Source organism: Phocoena sinus, chromosome 6 (assembly GCF_008692025.1).
Source record: "Phocoena sinus isolate mPhoSin1 chromosome 6, mPhoSin1.pri, whole genome shotgun sequence".
Taxonomy (NCBI): Eukaryota; Metazoa; Chordata; class Mammalia; order Artiodactyla; family Phocoenidae; genus Phocoena; species Phocoena sinus.
In genome coordinates, this window is record NC_045768.1 from 2,204,607 (window position 1) to 2,221,752 (window position 17,146).

At 56.0% G+C, this 17,146-nt stretch overlaps 1 protein-coding gene across 1 annotated transcript in view; it reads right to left on the reverse strand.

Moving 5' to 3' along the window:
* Positions 1 to 6,905, reverse strand: part of FAM163B (family with sequence similarity 163 member B) — a 30,632-nt gene extending 23,727 nt beyond the window's left edge. The window contains exon 1 of the mRNA XM_032634042.1: positions 6,822 to 6,905. The gene's annotated coding sequence lies outside the window, so the exon portion shown is untranslated. The remainder of the gene's footprint in view (positions 1 to 6,821) is intronic.
* Positions 6,906 to 17,146: the final 10,241 nt, after the last annotated feature.

Here is a 17,146-nt window from a genome sequence, read left to right on the forward strand (position 1 = left end):
GGGATCTTTCAGGCCGGGAGGTGAGGAGGTGGGAGGACCCCCAGGGATGAAGGGTCTCGAGTGTTCCAGAATTGGAAGTAAGCAGGGTGATGCGAGTGATGAGAGGCGAGTGATGAGGCTGGGGGTGGGGGCTGGCAGCGTCTATTCCCTGCAGGGCCCCCTGGACCATACCAGGGGTCTGGGATCTAGCCTCAGTGGGGATGCCTTTTGAGCAGGGTCCTCAGCCGCCCATGACAACAGAAAACCCGAGTTCCAGCGCGACGACCATTCCACAGCCTCCAGCCACCAGGCCCAGAGACCCCAGAATCTAGCACCAGGTTGCATTTGTCATGCTCCTCTGGGTGTGCGGGGTCTTAGCTGGGTGATGATGAATCCTCACGACGAGAGGGGTACAACCATCCCCGTTTGTAAGGACCGGGAGACTAGGACACAGAGAGGTTTGATCACGCGCGCCCAAGGTCACCAGCTGGGAGGAGCCCTTGCCGGGGGCTGGGCTGAGCTGCGGGGTCCTAACCCTTGTGCCTGTTCCGCGCATCCCGCTAGATCAGCCCTGCTGGCCGCCCCGTCCACCTCCCCCTACGCCCTCCTCCTCGCCCTCCCCTCCCCTCATCCTCACGTCTCATTGTACAGATGCGGATGATCCCAGGAAAAAAAGGGCAAATGGCAAAAAACAAAACACAGCCCAGTGGTGACAAAAACCACCACAAACGTGATCATTCAAGATAACATGTTGTAAAGCAAACTATTTTTTGGAAATAGAAATCTGTTTAGACGGAATGCTCGTGTGGGAAGGTCCATGAAGGTACAATTAAAGTTGACTCTATTTTTAATTTTGGAAATGGGTTCGCACTGAGCCAGAAGCCTTCTGCACGATGAGTGTTTTAACCAAACAAACCCTAGACACAGGTAGATACCAGAAGCTCACAAGTCGACAAAAAGAGAGGCTGCTACTCTTTTCTGGTGAAATATAAGACTTTTTTTCACTGTCCTCCTTCAAACCAGAATTGGATCATCACATCTTGGGATCGGCCCTCTCAAAGCCGTGACTGGTTTTGCAGTGTCTCGAGGGGATACCCTGGCAGGAAAAGACACGTGGTTTCTCGCTCTAAGTGTGCGGCCTTCTCTAAGCCAGCGGCTCTGCTGGGCTCCGGGAGCAGTGGCCGGTGGGGCGGGAGGGCCCCCTGCAAAGAAAGGCTGGGGTGATGGGTTGCGTGCTCGCCTTGACCTGGAAAAGGGAGCATTTTTATTTTGTCTTAGGAGAGAGTCCCCGAATGTACGTACGGAGTGAGGGTCATTTGCCAAGGCCAAGCGGAAGAATTCGGAAGACAGGATGTAAAACATGGCTCTTCAGACTGCAAGGTGAGGCCCTCGACAGTGTTCCGGATAAACTAATGACGCTTCCCTGGCTGCCTCCTTCTTCTGCTGGGCCAGACACATTTCCCGTGGTCCCCGCTGCAGCCCCGGGCTTTCCTGCCTCCTATCACGCTTGGCAAAATAATACCAGCTAACACTAGGGGACGCGTTGGCAGCAGCTGCAAACCCGTCTGGCGCTGCTGGGCCCCGGGGCGGGGGCGGGGGCTCTGCAGTGGGTCCTTCCTTTGACTGCAGCAAAATCCCCTCAGCACAGGGGGCGGAGGTGAGCCTTTTTAAGCCTGGCAGAGAGACCAGAGGATGACAGAGGGGGCCACGAGCCCGGGAAACGGACTTCAATCACAGAACAGATCTGAGTGCTCAGGGCCAGTGAGACCACCAGGAAGTAGCCCAGCTGGTTCTCACGGGCAGGAGAGAGATGGGGAAAGCCGGGGCATCTTCAGTGGGTCACCAGCCAAAGTCAACAGACGGTGCCCCTGCGTCCCCGTGACGGCAGAAACGCCCCATCTCCCCACCACGCCTGCTCCTCCCCACTCCACATGCGTCCCTCGAGGCTCAGCTCAAATTCCACCTCCAGGAAGCCTTCCCTGACTGCTCCTGCCCACGGGGTCCCTCCCTCTGAATCTGGGACACCTGCCGCCTCGCACCCAGGTTACAATCCACCGAGAACTGCCCTTCCCTTGCCATCTCGTTCTGTTCACGACTGCGTGTCCCCCCGCCCCACCCCCCATCCCCGGCCATGAGATCCTTCCCTGTAGGGATCACGTCACGGAACAAATCTGTGAAAACTAGACAACGCAGAAAACCCGGATGACCTACATACCTGTTTACGGGTCCAGGTAAATAAATGAGAGAATGGGGCGCTGGTATGGAAAGATGCTCCAGATTGGCTGATTTTAAAAGGACAAGGGAGGAAGACAGGCAGAAGAGCCCTTGGTGATGCCCAGTGTGGCCACAGCAAATGACTGACAGCTAACACAGGCGTGCGGGCTGCAGCTGTTACTTTGTGACAAACAGAGCTGGGTGTCTTGGTTTTTCTTTTGCAGCAGATAGGCATTTATTTTATTTGAAAACCCTTTAATGTAGCTTAAAATGAATAAATGTTCATTAATAATGTGAGTAGCATAGAGGAGACAGTCACCTACGACAGCTTTCTGCGGGTAGAGCCCTTTTTCTGTTTCGGTGTAGGGTATGTTTTCTAGAACAGTGTGATTCGAACTTCACGGAGCTGGAGAATCACCCAGGGAGCTTTTCAAGCAGGTCTGGAGGGGGCCTGAGAATATCTGCGTTCCCAGCAAGCTCCCAGGGGTGTTGAGGCTGCTGGTCTGGGGAGGACCGCCGCTCCACATTTATGCTTGTACGGTACGTGCAACTCAATATGGCAAACAACCATAAAGATAATAAGAATACAGAGAAGACTATTTTCCAGGCCCAGCTGCCAGACAGGACCGGCCTGGGAGTGCCCCGAGGGGCCACCTTTGCCACTGCCGTGGCGTGCATAAGCCGTGGACCTGATCGGGAAGAATCAAGATGCAGGTGGCGGTCGGGGAGCCAGAGTGGTCCCAGGGTAGGGTCTGCCTGCTTGTCAGGGGCAGCCCCCAGGCCAGCCTGTGGCCAAGCCAGGAAGTGAGCACCAGTGGGGGCTGCCCTGGGGTAGACCTGGCCCAGAAGAGAGGTTTTTGCTGGGGCTCATCGCTGCATGGGCTCCCCTGCCCGATCGGCTGGAACATCCTATGAGGCGGATGTCAGTCATTTTATTGCCGTTGGATGTAATATTGTTGTTTATTTTATTGTTGTTGGATGTTATTATCATTTTATTAATGAAGAACCTGGGGTCCACAGAGACTAAGTAACTTCACTAAGGACACACAGCTTGGACACAAACACAGCTCCGGTCAGCCCCAAAGGCTGTGCTCTTATCCACTCGGCCGCACTGCCAACCTGTCCTCAGCAGTCAGGGGATGTGGCAGGCCAGGCTGCAGCTCCGGGAGCCTGACTTGTTCTGGGGTCCCTGCCCAGGTCCCTGATCAGCCTACACCTGGGACTCCCAGCCGGTCCAGCCCTCTCCCACCCCTGCAACCTGGGAAAGCTGAGCCTGACATCTGTCCCCTTCTCACTCTCCTGGTCCAGGCCTCCCTTGTTTCCCTTCCGTCTGGATGCAGCGGTCTCCCCCCAATCCTCCCTGCTTCCAGCCTCACCTCCTCCAAGGTACCCTCCACGTTGCACTCTGGGGAGCATTCTCTAAAGGCCATATCTGGCCGAGGTCCTCCCAGGCTCTCGCTGCCTGTGGTTCCTGGGGACCTCGGAGAAAGCCCACCCACAGAGCTGGGCTTACAAGCCTTGCCTGATCTGACCCCCACCTGCTCCCCACTTCCAAGGTCCCAGGGCTCTCACCAGGATTGTTTATTTAATCCTCCAAGGCCCCCAGGGAAGAAGGGGCCACAGTCTCCACTTCACAGCCCAAGAGCCAGAGGCCCAGGGTCCCATGGCCAGGAAGCAGCAGCGCTGGGCTTGGAACCCAAGCCTCCGTCTGAGTTCAGGGCTCTAGCTCACCCTCCACCCAGGACAAGCTGGCCCACGCACCTGAGAGTTTCCCCTTGCAGCACCCTCCATCCCCGGGAAGACACCAGCAAGGGGGCGGGGCCAAGGCCTGGGGGAGGGTTCACCAGCTTGAGTCTGTTCAGGGAGGGGGCCTGATTCCAAAGGGAACAAAGAGCTTTGCAAAGAGAAACGAGCGCGCACTCCGTACCCAGGAGCCTCTCTGCTCAGTAGTGGAAGGAGAGCAGCTGGCAAACGCCGAAGATTCTGGGCTTGTCAGATCCCCTCTGGAGCAAATAAGAGGGACCGACACACCGCCAGGAAAGCCAGTGCCGAGGAAAGCAGCAGAGCCAGGCTGAGAAGCCCAGCCGCCGTGGCCTCGGTGGCGCAGACCCCAGAACAGACTCCGGGTGCCAATGCCGCCAGCCAGGGCTCTCAGTTTGTGCCAGTGGGGAAGGCAGAAGCACCCCCTTTTTTGCACATGAGGAGGCTGAGTGCTCTGCCCAGGGTAGCCCGGAACCCTGTCTCTCTGCCACGCAAATTGCCTTTTTACTCATGTACAGGAGAGGGTGGCGGGGCTGGGAGCCGCGTGGAGGACAGGACTAGGGCCAGCTGCCACTCTGCCTTGCCTCCTGCCCGGTTACTGAGCCGTAATAAATCTCTCCCGCGGCTCCGCCTACCCCCTCGCCCCTCCTGAGTGCTGTAATTATTCCTCGCGGATCCCGCTGCCATCACTTCACAGCGCAGGCCCACGTGGCAGGAGCCCAGAGCCGCTCTGCAGGAGCGGGTCCCGGGGCTGTGCAGCCCACCCAGAACCGGCAACGGGGGTCAGCAATGTACAACCAGCCCCCAAACATGCAAGGCTGGGGTCCTCCCTGGAGTGGGAAGTGGGGCTGGTGGGATTGGGGGCTTGGGCTCACGTCAGCCCTGAGATTGCAAAACCCCTGCAAACTCTCCCAACACTGCAGCTCGTGCCAGCCTTACCCACTCCATTCGGGGCTTAGATGAACAGAGCTGCAGTGGCCCACGGGGCACGTTACATGATTCACCCCATCGTGTCACAGATGGAAACTGAGGTCTAGAGAGGGGGAGTGACTTGTCCAAGGTCACGCAGAAAGGTGGACAGAACTGGGCAGCTAAGTCTTGGCTCCAGCAGCCGTGCCTACCTTTCCCCCAAGCGCCCTTATTCATGTTGGACCATCGTGCTGGCATAAGCAACGCTCGTCTGGGGCTCAAAGCCTTGGAGCCTGGGGTGGGGGCTCTGGGATGGGCACTCTCCCCTCCCCATGCTGGAGAGGCAAAGATGGAGAAGCTGCAACCCTTCCGTGTGCCAGAGCCTGGAGCAGAGCATCGGCTCCCTCCAGAGAGGCCAGCAAAGCTCCCCAGAGTTCCCCAGCCTGACTCCTGTGCATCCCTGGGGCACCGAGGCTGGGAGAGCCTGTGGATCCTGTTCAGACCCCAACCCCTTCGGGAAGCCACTTCCAAGCTTTCCGAGTGAATCCGGACCAGTCAGCCCCACCGGAAACGCAGTCAAGGGGAAGACCAGGGCTCAGCAGGAGTATCACCCTGTCTTTTTCATCCTGCTCTGCAGGTGCATAGCAAGCCACCGAATAAAAGAATGAATGGAGAAAAGCCCACACTGCCTTGAGCCCTAGCGTCAGGAGCAAGACAGATTTTTCACAAGTTCCCAGCACGCAAGCTTCGTTAGAAAGCTTGTGGTCAGCGCACGTAAACAACCTCTTCCCCAGCACAGGAGGTGCTTGCACCCACCTGCTTAGATGAGAAGAGCTCTGGTCACCTAGACTCCATCCTCAATGCCGCCAGAAAAGGGGGAAGGTGGGGAGATGGGCACATGTGCTTTCCCGGCGAGCCCGAACTTTTGGGGGTTGGAAGTTCTCATTGTTCCTGGAAGCCCCCCAGAAGCCTGGCCTGGCCTGAGTGGAGGGGATCGCTGGAGGAAGGCTGGCAAGGTGTCCCTTCTGGCATTCCTGAGCCAGGGGGCATGTCGGGGCCGTGGCCTCCGGGACGCCCCCTTATCTTCGAGAAGGGTCAGTGAACTCGACCCTCAAGATTCTAGCCTCAGAGCTGCGGGGGGCTGTACTGCTCATGCCACGTGGTCCCTGGCCTTGGGAGTGGAAGACATGGAGTGGGGTGAAATGGTGGCGCTTGGGGGGTGGACAGGGCACCTCTCCTAGATTTTTGGTGTTTGGAGAGTCCTTCCACCCCCGACTGGAAAAACCCAAATGCCAGTCTGGCGCTCCCCTCCCCCACTTAAGCTGAGATTTCAAATAGACGAAGATTGGGTGTGAGGCGGGTGGCAATGACAGAGGCTGGCATGTCTGAGGCCAGCTCTACCACTTACTGGCTGTGTGACCTTGGGCAAGTGACTAAACTTCCCTGAGCCTCAGTTTCCTCATCTGTCAAATAGGGCCAATGTCCCCCTCCTCGTGGGCGTTGGGTGCATTGCACGGATGGTACCGCAGGTCCAGCACCCAGCATGGTGTCTTGCAGAAGGCAAATCTTGGTAAAGAAAGGTCTCAGCCCCTGGCAGCAGAGAGAATGGGGGCCAGGCACCTCCCGGAAACTTTCCCTCTCCAACATCCCTCCTCCCCTGCCGGGAGAGAGACAAGGCATCCCTCGGCACAGTGGGTGCCCCTGCCTTTCCCTCAGGCCCTCACTGCCCACTTCGGTCTCTGTCCACAGCCTCCTCGACAGGGGCGTACTTTGAGGGCGGCCGGAGATGGGACGGGCTTTCCAGGTTCCGGCAGCTGCCTGGGACAGGGACCTGGCGCAAGGCAGCCCAGGCAGGCTGCGGTGGGCGCTCCAGACAAGGTGGGCACTGAGCCGGGGCTTCCCCGCTTGCGTCCTCTGCCCCCCACGCCCCGTGACCCGCGCGCCCGCTCGGCCCTTACCTTGAACCATGGGAACGGCGCTGCCCGGGCCGGCCGAGGACTTGGGCGCACGTGACGGGGCGGTCCGGCGTCCGTCCCAGGCCGGGCGCAGTTAGTGGCGGCCGCTCACGCCCAGGCCACAGCTGCGGCGCCTCCTGGGGCCCGGCGGGCGAGGCGGGCAATGGAGAGGCCCCGGAGGTCCTCGGGAGGCGGCTGCGTGCCCAGGCGGGAGCCCCCTGCCAGCGCCGGCTGCGCCGCGGCTCCGGACGCCCAGGCTGGCTCCCGGCGAGCGGCACGCGCGCGCTTCCAGCCCAGTCCCGGGCGCGGGGCGCGCGCGCAGTCGGGGAGGGCGCGCGCCCGAGCAGGGAAGGAAGCGCGCCGCCGGCCCCGCGCGCGCCGTCGTCGGGGGCTGCGGGGAGCGGCCCGGGAGCTGTCCCTGGTGCTGACGGCTCGTCCGCTCAGGGCCGAGGCTCGCGACCTCCCGCCGGCCTGGGGGCGACCCCACTCCCGCCCCTTGCTCTCAGCCTGCTTTCCTGGCGCTCCCCGTCTCCACAGCGTTGGGATTTGGAGTCAGGCCGAAGCTGCTGTTTACCAACAGTGCAACCTTGGGGCAAGTCCTTACTCAGGAAGTCTCTGGTTCTCATCTTCAAAATGGGCCTAAGAGCAGGGCCTGTAAGGTTGGTCTGAGGGTGAAATTCAACGACGCCTAGGGGCTTGGCGCACAATGAGTGCTTAGAAAATGCTTTTGCCTTTATCATGATTCCACCCCCACCCCCACCACCATTTTCTTGTTTAGCAGCCACGGAGCAAGTGAGAGAAGGGGGCAGTGCTGCTTCTGGGCTGGGCTGGCCAGTGTTGGGGACTTGGTAGCTGCCTCTGGACCTCTTAGGGCATCCATAGGGGAAGGGAGTACACTTCTTTCTAGGGACTTCAAAGCACAGACTTAGGACCAATGGACAGAAGTGAAAGCGAGGCGGATTTGGGCTGAGTACTTTCTGATGGAAGGTCCTTCCGCCTGAAATGAGCGCTCTGTGACCTCTGTCCTCACAGACCTTCAAGAGAAGGCTGCACCCACAGGGACCCTGAACTGAGAAAGTTCTGGAATTAAAAGGGCTTTGAATCAAAACATGTTAAGCAATAACAACCATGCCAGCACACTGAAAGCACGGTTTGAATGTTTGCTTCATTGACCCTTAAGTTCTCTAAAAGAAGCTATACCTTGGCAGGAAGAACGTGTAACTTCACCCCCATACTAGAGATGAGAATACTGAAAACAGGGGGGAAAGTGACCTCCTGGGAGTCCATTCCCATCTTACAGATGGGCTGAGGACAGAAGGGTAAGCAACTTGCCCAGAGCCACACCGCAGGGCCAAGGGACCAAACAGACAGGCTCAAAGTGTCCAGCCCGCTGTCCAGCCTGTCAGGTCCCCTGGCAAGGGTCACAGTCTACTTTTCCAGAAGTATTCAAGCTATTTTGAGCCTGGAGAGTTTCCTTATAACAAACCAGACAAGTACCTTATTCCTCTTAGCTAATGGGAAGAGCTGGTGCCCGCCCCTCGTATCTCTGTCCCTTCTAAGCAGGATAATTAAACGTCACCTGCCTCATTTCCCAGGGGACCAGTGGTTGTGTTTGATTCATTAATTAACTGTGAGCCGTACCTGCTTCCACCAGGCACTTATCTCACGATAAACATCACTCATTATGTGCTTAATATGTTCTAGACACAAGGCTGAACACTTGTCCTGCGTTGTTTCGTCTAGTCTTCTCAACGGTCCAGTGAGATAGATACTGTTGATACCCTGAGTTTGCAGCTGAAGACTTTAGGCTTAAGAACAGTAGACTGGAGGTGAGCTGGACCAGTTCTCAGGTGTGTGGTCCTAACACTCTTCTTCCAGATTTTCCACGTTTTCCCCAAACTAGGAAAAAAGATGGAAACATTAATAGAAATTCCATATAAGGAGTCAGAGAAAGAGAGGGGGAGGGGGGAGAGGGGGAGGGGAGAGAGAGAGAGAGAGAGAGAGAGAGAGAGAGAGAAAGAGGAAGACACGGAGAGAGGTGCAAACTAGCCAGCCAATCAATGCTCTAGGAGTCGGCACAGGAATCCTTTAAATCATCATTTCCAGTCAAAATCCCCGGTATGACAACTGAGCAACTTTTTTTTTTTTTTCCCCAAGATTTCTTGGATCCTAGCAAATGTGTGTCAGGAATTTTAAAAGGAGCATCACTGCCAAACCCTCTTTACCAACCCGCTCCCAGGCCCTTCCACTGCTTCCCATGCCTACTTTTCATTCATACTCTGCAGAATTTCACCGCCGTGGGTCTGCACAGCTGCAGACCTCTGACACCAGTTCGGGCTGTGGAGCTCCTGACCTCTGGTTTCTTTCCTGTGCTGTGGAAGGAGGTGGGCTCCCGGTGCTTGTGATGGTGTAATCGAGACCATCTTATTGAATCCAGACTGAATACTTCCTCCCAACATGTAAGGTAGATGCCTTTCTTATCTTCACTTTACAGATGGTAACAGAGGGGTGAATTGGCTCGCCCATGGTCACACGACCAGCAAGGAGGTGGCTGAATGGATTTCATTTGGATAGCGATGTCCCATCGTCACCACCAAACTTGGTCTTTGCGTGACCAAAGCGTGGCTTGATTTTAAGCAAAAACCCCATTTCCAAAAATAAAAATGGGGTGGGGGAAATGAAGAGCCACTAGTCTGACTTCATAGAAACAATTCACCATCAGATTTCCTTAAATAGCACTTTCTCCTGCGCGTGAAGAAAAGGATTTGAGCTACACACAGTTCTTTCAGGTTGGCCAGAAACAAGCCTGGGGGTGGGAGGAACGTCATGGCGCCACCCCACTGGTGTTCCTTCCACTACAATCTGCTTTTCAGTTGCATGGCAACTGCAGACTACGGCAGCTACTACGTCCCCGGCACCAGCATCTTTCCGCAACGCAGAGCTTCATGGGTATAACTCAAATCCAACAGATGGCCAAGTTGGGTGAAAAAAATCCCAACACGTTGGATCATACGTGGCAATTTACAAAGGTTCATTTTCCACTGATAGCAAATGGGGCTTTCGTAAGTTGAGCCTGGCACAATAAAGACGGGACCTTTATGGCCACATGTTTCTTGGGGGCAAGTGCGACTAGCCTGTAGGGGAGGGACCATGGCTTGAGCGTGGGGACTCAGCCTTCTAATCACAGCCACACAATACACACGGTCACATATAAGTTCAGGTGGAGTGCATTAAGTTCTCGGGGGCAAAGGACATTTACCCAGCTGCTATTTCTGACCCGAATCTGGTCCTGCAGAGAGACAGAGAAGCAGAGCGCTTGGCGGGTAAAGTTTCTGCCGGGATGTGAGAATAACGGCCAACTCTCTTTCTGGGAACCTTCAGGAGGGGGTGAGTTTGCCATCTCCAGACGTGTCCAAGCAGCAGCTGGCCATCACTTAAAGCAGAGATGAGCTGGCCGAGCTGACCCCGGGGCACAAATCCAACCTTGGAAGTCCGTGAGATTTCAGAAGGGGCAGCCGATGGCTGCTCAGAGGGGGCGCCCCCTTTCCCCAGCCTCTGTTTCAGCTGCCCAGTGGATCTTGGGGCACCCAAAGGGGCACCCCGTAGAGTTTTCCAAGCTTACGGGCGCTGGGCCAAATGACAGAAGTGGCCGCCGTTTCCACCAGTGAGTACTTATGGAATAGCCTGTACCTTCGGGCAATTGCTAAATGAACCTTCGTTTGGTCCTTGAATTGTTTTGTTTTCCCCATCTGCACTCCTAAGGGGTTCCGCCTGATTGAATGGGCTGGTGGCAGATCCGCTGATGTCACTAAATCTATGTCTCCAAGCCAAGCCCATTTAGAAAACAGATTAATTAAAAAAAATAATTGTGGGATGGGCAACACCATGACACTGTGATTATTTTGTGATGTTGGCTAGCAGCGTGTACTCACATCCTAGACTAAGGACTTTGGACTGGGTGTCATTTGGACGTGACCAGGAGAATAACAAGACATCAGAGTGTGTGAGAGTGAGAGGGTCAGACAACCAGGCGTGCAAGGGGCCGGGAATGGGCGGGTGTGTGGTGTGTGTGCCAGCGGTCAGGCACACGCAGTGGGGGGGGATGATTCCAGTTGCCCTGGTGGGAACAGACAGCCTGGTCTGTTTGAACAGACATCACTGATGGTTTTTAATTACGGCAACATTTGAAAACGTTGTGACAGCAAGCTTGGTATGTTTGTTCTTTAGGAATCTTCGAGGTTGCTGGACGAGGAAACCATGGTGATGACTGAGGTGCTTGGGACACAGCCAAGGGTCCCTCAGGGTTCCGTATGTGAATCTCAGGACAAGTCCTGCCCAGGGTGGGGGAGTGAGATGGGGCCCCAGGGGATTCTTATTTGCTCCATTTCAGAGATTTGTTCCTTGTTGAGAAGCTTTAGCAAGAGCTCTCGGGGTCTGATCTTCAGTTTCCCAGCCAAACCTTCCCACAAGAAAAGCAAACCCAGGCAGTGCTCTCATTCATTCACCCATCCATTGATGCGCCGTGCCTTGGGGAGGGGTGCAGAGACAAGGGCAAAAGCCCCTGTTATCTGCATCGGGTGGAGCTGGACCTGGGACCGTACTATGATTAGCTAACACTGAGCCCTCCTGACAGCCCTGAGAGATGAGAACTCTTCTTTTATTTGACGCATTTGACGGTAAAGGGCCTGAGACTCGGAGAAGGGAATGCCTGCCTGGGCTGCGCCACGGCCAGGATCCCACTGGCTCTAAGTCCACACTGAGCATGTCCCATGCTGTTGGGCGACCCCCGCTAATCCTGCTAAAAAATAGGAGATAAAAATAAGAGATTGCCTGTTTGGACTATGTGAACCTATTGTGAACCTTTCCTAAAAGGAGAGCCATCTCCTGTCACCTGCCTGCTTCTATTAGCACAGGCTGCCGAGAACGCTGAAAACCGTTCATTTTAATAAGAGATGAAGACGGAGGCCCCTCTGTGACTGGCACTTACAAACGTCATGACACGACAATAAGGTCTGTGTGAGGCTGGAGGCCTTTCACCCCAATAGCGAGGGAGCCGTTCCTTCCCTCAGGAGGGTCTCCGAGGTGCCATGTGAGCTCTAGCCACCCAAGCCCTACAGCAGATGACCTCCTCTGGGGCACAAGGACCGGAAACGTGGACTTGGCCGTGGCTCTCCTGTCAGAATCCATCGCTGCCGCCAGCTCCCGATGGCAAGTTTGGGGGGGATGAGGAAGGGGGAGGCTTTGAGGGGAGGGGGGGAACAGCGAGGTTAAGTGCGGGGAAGCAGAGCTGAGCACGCGTTCCGGGGTGGCGGGGCGCAGGGGTGAGGGGTGGGCTGTGCCGAGCTGAGGCTCCCTCCTGTCCTGGCCTGGCCGCTGCCCCCAACATCCCCGCATCTGGGGGGCCTGAAGCGACCTAAAGAGCATCAGCTACGGTCCTGTGCTGAAGCACACTGCTGCCCGAGCCAGTCCCCCACGGTAAAATGGGGAGATATGTGTGGTGTTTTGAATTCCACTAAAGAAGCTGGGAGAACAGATTTCATCCTCAGCCTCCCTCGCCAGGTCCCTCCTTCTCTGTCGGGCGTCTGCTGCCTTTCTTCGTGGCCCCGATTCTCGGGTACCGTCTCATCTATGGCTCCTTCATCCTCTGCCTCTCTGTGCTGGGAAGGAAGGTCCACGAGGGCTGAGCTTTGTCTCTCTCGGTCTCCGGCTCCCAGCCCCAGCCATAGCGACTGTTTGTTGAATGAATGAAAGACCTTTGCATGAGAAAGCATTTGTCTGAGGCTCTATGCTGGTCCTAGATTCTCAGCCTTCCAGACCAGGAGCAGCCAGAAGCCGAGCCTCCCTCTGCGCCTGACGCCCCACTGAGACCACTGGCCGTGATGATCCTTCCTGTTGGATGGATGAGGAAACCGAGGCAGTGAGGGGCAAGTGACTGCCGGATACGGAGCTGAGGCACAGCTCAGGGGTGTGCCCAGAGCCCTTCCCCGCCACCAGGCTCCCCAGAGAGAAAAGGCAGAGCCCATCTCAGCCCATCTGCCCTGGGGACACTTGGACCACTGCAAGACCCCTAAGTGGAGCCTCCCACCCCACTCCCCCCGGCCTCCATCCATCCCACGCACGTCTGGGCCCCTCCCCAGCGGGAATTCCCTAGCTGTTACCCTCGGCCTCCCGGATGCAGTGCAACCTCTGCAGGGCAGGCCAGTCCCACCACTCTCCCCAGACCTTTGGCCTAGGACCACCCCCAGATTGGCTGATCCCAGGTGCACGTTTTATGTCCGTGCCTCACTGCCATTGCCCATGCCGGTGCCTCTGCCACAGATGCTCTTTCCACCCGTCACCATTGGACGAACTCCTACGCACCCTACAAGTCCCAGCTTGAGTGATGCAGCCTCCGGGATGCCAGGAGGATCACATAACACTTTGATCAAAATTCTAATGTCCCCTTTTCTGCAATTGTTTACCTCTCTTTGAGCATGAGTGCTTATGCCAAGCCAGACTGACTCGTTTATTGAGCACCTACTGTGTGCAGCACAGGGATGGGTGCTGTGATGCAGGGGTGGACAGGACAGGCCCAGTCTTGTCCTCTCAGAATCTACCCCTGGGTCAGGCTCCTGGTCTGGGGTGGTCCAGAATTTGGGTCTGGACCTGTAGATCTGGTCACACTGCCCTGGGGCAGCACAGGGGGAAGACAAGGGCTTGGAGGTGGACAGAGCGGGGCTCGACTCTGGTCCCCTGCTTCCTAAGTGGGTGAACTTGGGCCCTCAGCTCAGCCTCAGTTTCCCCATGTGCGGCTCTGAGCCACATGAGTCTGCTTACCTCCCAGGTGAGGGTGAGGCCACCCCCGCCCCGCCCCCTCCAGCATGGATGCTCTGTGAGGAAAAGGCTGTGGCCATCCCAGCAGCAAGGGCTGCGCTGGGCATGAAATCCCACCTGTTCCTCCTGGTGGTCCGGCCTGGCGCCTGGGTGCTGATCTCTGGAGCCCCAGTCCTGCCGGCTTTACCCATCCTAGTGGGGGGGGGTTGGACTTGGCCAGACAGCTTCCTTGCCTCTGATGGAGCCTGGAGGGGAATGGCATTCCACCCTCGGCCCCCGCCCAGGGCACTGCGCCAGCCGCCCCCTGGGCTGGGAGTGTGCTCCCTCCACAGCCCCGCCTGCGGTCCTCCCTCCTCTGCCGGCTATGGAAAGGCCTTTGCTCGCTTGGTCTGTCCCTTGGCAATGATGGCCCCAGGAGGCTGGGGGCAGGGGGCAGCAGGTGCCAGGCCGGGGGAGAACATCTGGGTGCATTAGCATGCAGTGCTGAAAACCAGGCCTTGTCTCCAAACCGGGGCCAGTGGTGCGCTGGCAGCAGGAGACATGGCAGGGAGGGAAAGGCCCGCCTCGGACATCTCACCGACCCATGTCACCCCCAGATGGGTCAGTCTGGGGGCATGAGTTCTCTCTGCTGGTGGTTCCTGTCCGCACAGCACCCTCCTTGCCCCCTTTCTCAACGCCTGGGGTGCAGTGTGGCTCCCAGGTTGGGGAGGGACCCTGGGGCCGCCGTCCTTGTTATGAAACTAGAATCACCCACGAGGACACTGCTGCCCTTCCCGACGCCTGCCGGCCTCTCGCGCTGCACTGTTTCCTCTAGCCTTGCCGTTCGTGTTCTGATGAGAAGTTTGGGGTAGTCGGGTGACCCTGTGCGCTCTGAGACCCTGCCCCGTTTGTGCGCCACGCATCTCCCCTCGGAGGAGCCTGGGACGGCCGCACCCTGCTGCCACCAAGCCTGCCCCTCCCTTGGGGGCTCTCACCCCGAGCATCGGGGGCTCGGGCCAGAGCGGGCCTTGCTTGGCCTGAATGTCGGTTCCCTCCCTTTTACGGGGGCGCGCGTGCGGCTCAGTAGGGTGGGTGAGAAAGCCGTGTGTGAGAAGTGACCACAGCTGCTGCCTGTGCGGACACAGGCGACAGGCACCTTCCAGTCTCCCCCCAGGCATGGTCAAGGAGGGGGCATGGCAGGTGAGCGAAGGCCGAAGCGGGGTGGGGGGGAGCTCTACACCCCGGGCCCCCTCTCTGTAGGGTTGCATCTCTCCATGTCATGCTGGCTCCTGGGACCCAGCGCTCTCCTTCTGGGGCCTCTTGCCTTCATCCCAGCAGTGAGAACGACAGCTCATTCCTGCCCTTCACCTGGGGCCTCTCGCTGGGCCCACCTCTTCACAAAACCCCTGTTATTAAACCCTCCTTGAACACCCTCATCTGAGTGACCTGTCATCTTCCCTCCGGGACCCTGCCCGATGCTCCTTCTCCCAGACACACCGGGACTCATACTGGATGTGACTAAATCGCACAATTTCTCGGCGTTAAATGACGTCTCTGGTTGACTATGCCTTTGCCCACCCGCTGCCGTGGCTGAGGATCCTTTCTTACACCTGCTCATTTCGTTGGCCCGTTTCTTCCATTCCTGAGGCTTTGTGTCTTCATACTGATGTGTGGGTGCTCACTACATATTCAGGATACGAATCCTGAATCTCTTTTATGGGTGGCAAACATTTCCTCCCCGCTGCTGTCTGTCTCCACCTCTCTTTGTGGTCCATTATGCTGAAGCTGACAGTTTTCAAGGGTAGATCTGTGGGGCTTTTTCTTTAGGGCTTCTGGGAGGCTGATAAAAGTACACGATATTTTCCCTACTATTGGTGCAATTTTGACTTTGATGCTTAATTTTTAGCCCATTGAGGAATTTTGCAAATGTGAGCCAGAGGTTTGCTTATTTTTATTTTCCTTTTGTTTTGACACACGAAGAGCCAGGTGTCACCTGTTCACTATCCAAGTGAAAATCACATCCATCGTAAATCTCATTCCATACACGCAAGGGTCTGTTTCTGGACCCTTTGCTCTCCTGTTTGCCTCTCCCTTCCCCAGCATGTGACAGACAGAACTTTTACGGCTCTGTGGAACCACTGTTCTCGAGAAGGGCAAAATGCCTGTCAACGTTCCTTTATCTTGCTGCCAAATTTTTCTTAAGTTTTTTCCTCTTCTGAATTACGTGTATTATCAGCTCGTGACGTTGGGGATCCTTGGGGGGCTTTAATTGAGATAAAACTGAATTACAGATTAATTTGAAGAAACTCAACGTCTGGAGAGTAGTGCAGGATGGTAGAAGCCCTAGGACCAGACAGCCTGGGCTCAAATCCCAGTTCTGTCTCTCCCCAGCTGGGTTCCCTTGGATAAGTTGCTTGACTTCTCTGTGCCTCAGCTTCTTCTTGTGTAAGATGGGGTAATAATCACACCAGTATTGCTGGAAGCATTAGTGTAAAAAAATAAAAGAGCTAAGATATGGAAAGCACGTATGAAATCAGACATCATCTGTTTTAAGATAAATCGTTATTGAAAGTACTACTAGGAAGGAAACAGCTGCGAGTTAAGCTGTGATATGCCCTGAATTGTAACGCGTATGTCAGTTTCAGAGATGTTCAGATGTGGAGAATATACCTATTACAGTCAATACAGGAGAATATTGTCTTTACAATGTTACAGTGTCTTCCCATCAAGGAGCCTGGGTCTTATCCTTAAATATTTACTGAGATTTTCATTTTCTATCCTTCAGTAAAAAAAAAAAAAAAAAAAAAAATTTAAGTGCTTTTATTTTTATTTATTCTTAAATTTATTTATTTATTTTTGGCTGCGTTGGGTCTTCGTCGCTGCACGCGGGCTTTCTCTAGTTGCGGCGAGCGGGGGCTGTTCTTCGTTGCGGTGCGCGGGCTTCTCACTGCGGTGGCTTCTCTTGCTGCGGAGCATGGGCTCTAGGCGCGCGGGCTTCAGTAGTTGTGGCACGTGGGTGCTAGAACGCAGGCTCCATAGTTGTGGCGCACGGGCTCAGTTGCTCTGCAGTATGTAGGATCTTCCCGGACCAGGGCTCGAACTCGTGTCCCCTGCATTGGCAGGCGGATTCTTAACCACTGCGCCACCAGCGAAGTCCCTCCTTCAGTAAAATTTTATAGCATTCTTCATATGAGTTCTTTAGGGTCTTCAATCATTTTTAGGAGGGTGAAGGGGTCCAGCAGCCCAAAAGTTTGAGAACCACGGCTCTGCATTAACAGAAAGGCAGGGAGACCTTAGGATCATCTTAACAGAGGTGGGCAGGGCAGCTAATCACAGTCAGCATTTATTGCTATTTGAAAAGAGAAACTTGCTCACCTCAGAAAGGATATCTGACGGCAATCGATGGCAGGCCTCCCGCACTTGGGGAAATACGGAAAGTGCTCGCGGGCACAAGCTGGGCTGCGCACCCTCGCGCACCAGGGTCTCCGCCGCCAGGGAGGCCTGGCGAGTCTGCATGACGGAAACGGAAAGAAAAG